At 33.3% G+C, this 4,807-nt stretch overlaps 1 long non-coding RNA gene across 1 annotated transcript; it reads left to right on the top strand.

The window, feature by feature from the left end:
• The first annotated feature begins 1,194 nt into the window (after window positions 1–1,194).
• On the top strand, window positions 1,195–4,445 carry LOC133193707 (uncharacterized). The gene is made up of 2 exons (XR_009721978.1): window positions 1,195–1,313; window positions 4,260–4,445. It is a non-coding gene; the product is annotated as an uncharacterized LOC133193707 (long non-coding RNA).
• The last annotated feature ends 362 nt before the right edge of the window (window positions 4,446–4,807 follow it).

Genomic DNA, 4,807 nt, shown 5'->3' with positions numbered 1-4,807 from the left:
CTCAGTTTTTTGTGAGTTACATGTAACTTGTTAAAGTAGTAATACTTTAACAGCTGATTAAATTTGTTAATGACAAATTCTAGGGGAAATTAATTACTGAGGAACGTGTCGTCTGACCTTAAACTTGTTAAATGAGCGACCCGACTATATGTATATGAATGTAGCTTTTGCGAGCTGCGACGTTATAATTATGTTAAAATTGAATGCATACTTTTAACTTTTTTACAGAAGGTATTCACTAATACAGAAGAAAAAAAAATGCCTGGCCCATACAATTGCCGAGAAAGTAAGTCTGAGATTGTCAGCTTATGAAATTGAATGCATATATTCGTGTGTATTTTTGGATATATTTTGGTAGTAAATTATACATATCAAATCTCTAAACTCTGAAGAGAAATTTTAAAATGGAAAACTTTCATATTTTGGTAGTAATTGATACAAATATCAAATTAAAACTATGTATGATCAACATGATCAATGTTCAATTTTTTTACTTTCTGTCATGAAAATTATTAGAGTTATCGCTCTGATCTAGGGTGTAATAGCAGCCCGGAGGACCGGGCTGCTCTATACATATAAGTTTAAGTGTTGGTATATGGGGATTGAGGTGGGAGAAGTTATTCAGAATGAAAGGTTTTCTAAACATTAAAAAGATTGTTAATCAGAATGTTCTTTCCCTTTATAAATTACGAGATATACAATATATTTACTTCCATAAAGTGAATCTGTAAAAATATATATGTTTTTCATATTTTAATTAATATATAAAGTTGCTTATCATTTACTATCGAAAAAACGACAGGTCCCTTTTTTTAGAACATCGAATTTTACTTATCGCATAAAAACGTAAAAACGTACTTTACACAGTTCGTGTTTTATATTCTTAAGGTGAAAGACATTTATTTTTGAAAATAGGTGATGCATGTGTCTGATTTCAAATTATATTTTACGCAGCCAACATTTACTTGAGGAATTGATAAAGTTTAAAAGGGTATCGTTTTTGTTCGATTTTCATCCGACTATGTTTTCAAAATATTCTCGACTATCGTCTCCATCATTTAGACGCATGCCTTTTTCACACATATCGAAGCGATTTGATGATCAAGACTCATTTCCATTGTTTACTTTATTTATTTCCCGGGCGACAATTGATGGTTACATCAATGTTTTCTTGTTTTTCTTACATGTAGGTGGAATGTGTCAGTGCGAGGAAAGTCAAACCTGTCCATCCAGTGTATGTAAATGTGGACCCGGATGTAAATGTGGACCTGGGTGCAAGTGCACTGGATGTCAGCTGAAATGAAGCTGTAGCGGTGAGTTGATTTTATATATATATATATATATTAATTAAATTGATTTAAACATATGAATCAAAGGCGGATCCAGCGCCGGGCGTGCACCCCCCCCCCGTTTGAAGTTTTTTTTTTTTTTTTTTTTTAAAATTTTGTTTATATTATCCTCAAATCAAGGGAAAAACACCTCTTATTTGTTAGAATTCCTCAGTTTCCGGGGGCTACGCCTCCGAACCCTTACCAGAGCTTTGCCCTGGACCCTCTGGGGGCTTCAATGCAGCCCCCCAGACCCCCTGCTTCTACTGCGCCCCCCCCCCCCGTTATGAAATTCCTGGATCCGCCGCTGTGAATGAATTATATTTGCCCAACATGATTAATTTCTTGCATCGTCGCAAACCACGGCCAAATTATACGATCCTCTCCCGTTCTGGAGAGGGCTACATGTATGTGCGGACTCCGAACCGTGGCTTGAGACGTTTTCCTTGATACTTGAGATATTCGATGCATAAATATCAAAACAATTACCTTTATCTTTCAAAGAATCAGATTAATAAGAAAAAATGTCTTTAATATAATAACATTCCATAAATCAAAATAAATGAAGCTTAACCAAGAGATTTTTTGCAACATTAGCTCAAAAAAGACAGATATGACTTAATATTTACATCTGCTGAATATTTTCTCCTTTATTTCTAAAGAAAACCATTGCCATTTATCAGTTCATGAACAACACTATAGGCATACATGTATCACATGTACAGACTTCAACTCGAAAACTTTTGTTTGATTTCGTATTAGCTGCAATATTGTATCCGTCTCCGATTTTTTTTAGCTCTACTGGTCAGAGACCATGCAGAAGAGCTTATGCGATAGTGAAGTGTTCGTCTGTCTGTTTAGCTGTCTGTCCGTCTGTAATTTTTTTTTTTAAATGGTACCCCTTCTACAATTTTGGTTTGGTTAATTTATCGTAGAAGATAATGATAATAAACAGTTTGCCAATACATTTCCTCTGAAAGGGTAAATGAGTGCGATTCTGGGGAGGGGGGGGGGGACTTCATGTAATTCGGAGTTATGTACCTTCTGTTATTATTATACTAAGGGTTGAAAAATGTTATTACCGAAACAAGTGCCTGTGCCTCTCCTGAAAACATCAGATAAAAAAAACCAGAAGGCTACATTATTGCAGCTAATTTGGTATATACTACTTGGCCATAATCATATGAACTAAACATAATATAATGTTTGAAAACAAACAATTTCACATTCTCTACCATCGGCTCATACATTCTCTACCATCGGCTCATACATTCACCTCTGTCGTTGGCTCACAGTGATAAACACGAGAAATAGTGCGCTTGTTTGAATTCATTTTAATTAAATGTCTGGGGTAATAATAGTCCTTAAAGATAGATATTTACTAAATAAATATAAAACTATCAGTTTAATTTGAAATAATCCTTGAAATGTTATGTTTTTAACGTTATGTCAAAAATCTTGACGCGAGCCCATTGCAGAGGTGTCTGAGAGAGGAATGAATGACAACTCTGCATAGGAGATTGACAATTTCAATGCAAATCTTCATGTCACTTCGCTCATTCACAAATTTTAAGATAGTTTCACCTGCATGCACATGCGTTTCAACTTAATGCATGGGATATTGAAAAGAAGTTTTATTTTCCCAAATGAAAAGAAAAACCTCGCCTCGTTAAGAAATGCATGGTACCCACTCGGAACACCTCGGATTCGTACTTCATCTAACGAGGTTTGATGAAGGCGACGGAATCATCCGAGGTTAGCCGAATGGCATGGTTCCTGTATTTGTCGCAGAAAATAAATTAAATTCCCATATTTTTTGTTACAAACCCTCCAGATCTGACAATTAACTGAAACTTACCTTAATTAAAATGACCACGGAATGTGATTAATTCCTAGTTGCTAGTCAGATTATTAGGACCATTACTTTTTCGATATTACATAATGAATTAGACTAAAATTTTGTCTTTCAAGGATTTAACTTCAGTCATCGAAATCCATGAATTTTTTTTTTTTTTTTTTTTTTTTTTTTTTTTTTTTTTGTATTTAACAGTGTAAGGAGTTAAAAAATGTCAAACATCATGCATCATGTTTTAGCGGTCTATACTCGATATCAGAAAACGAACAATAGGTCGATTTCAGGTTTATTTGAATAAGAATGAATCTTGTTTAAGCATTAACTTCCATTACACTTACCTTATTACCGCGGGTATATCGATATTATTGTAAAATGTCATATTATAGTAACAGATCTTGGATCATTTTTGTTTTCTCAGTGAACTGCTATGTCCTTTAGAAACTTTAATGTTCAGTTGGTTATTTGAAGCAACTTTTTGTATTTATATACCCTGAATTGTTCTTTATCGTAGAATGATAGAGATGCCCATGGGCAAAGTATCATTTCAAAATTAAAATATATAGAAATTAATATTTATCAAAATAGCATTTGGTCTAGAGATCCATAAAAATATTCTTCATAAATTTTGATGTATTAAAATGCATATAGGTCATCAATCATCATGCAAATTTTAGAGCTATTTAAAGAGATTTTTCAAGGGGAAATAACTCTTGTAATTAACACTGAATGCTAATTAATAAAAGGATTCTTTTAGATCCTGTAGTTTGTTCTTGTTATCCCTTCGCAACGAAGTTGGAGGAGATATAGTAATGCGCTGGTGTGTGTGTGGATGAGTGAGTGCATGCGTAACGGAAGTTACGCAAGTAATAATTTATACCGGGGTCGATGTGCTCTTTTGCAAGGGGATACTCCACTTTGCGATGCCATTGTTATTCAATCTCATTTCAAAAGCATTATGTTAGCTGAATATATACCAAAATTAGCAATTATATATATCCCTCTATCATTTATTGAATACCTTAATATACGTTATAATAAAAAAAAATGTACAGAATTTTTTTTCTGTTTTTTGGCAGGTAATTGTGCATGTGGAAAAGGCTGCACCAGTCCTGAATCTTGCAAATGCGCAAATGACTAGCTGCAAAAATTGAAATATATAGTCCTGTGGCCGTCAGGAATATCTCATGTTTCACAACCAAAGAACAAAATACATGTAAATAGATTTTCCAGTTAGATAACAAAATAAATTGATTTTCCAGTTACATCTGTCATGTTATTTGTATAGTACTAGTATATGTGATTTTTCTCGAAATTTACGTGTATTTTTTTTTTTCAAATTCAGATTCGAAATGAGATATGCAAATGACATGTATCTAGTATTTTATGAAAGGATGATGTACCATATGGCCCCTGGTAAATTGCCAAAAAATTAAATATCTTAATTTTTACTCTAATTTTTGCATGTACTTTATCACTGATTTGTGTACTCTCATGGAATATTATTTTTTTACCGAAAATAGAAACATAATTTGGAAGATATTTTTCTTTATTTTGAGTAGGATACCATGTTTACATCCAATTCCCATTCAATTTTGGTCCCGCCCCACTCTTTGAAGCCCTTAAA

The sequence above is a fragment of the Saccostrea echinata genome, unplaced genomic scaffold (assembly GCF_033153115.1).
Source record: "Saccostrea echinata isolate AGI-Se365-2 ecotype Australia unplaced genomic scaffold, CSIRO_AGI_Sech_v1 ptg000028l, whole genome shotgun sequence".
Classification (NCBI taxonomy): domain Eukaryota; kingdom Metazoa; phylum Mollusca; class Bivalvia; order Ostreida; family Ostreidae; genus Saccostrea; species Saccostrea echinata.
This window is presented reverse-complemented; position numbering and strand designations above follow the sequence as displayed.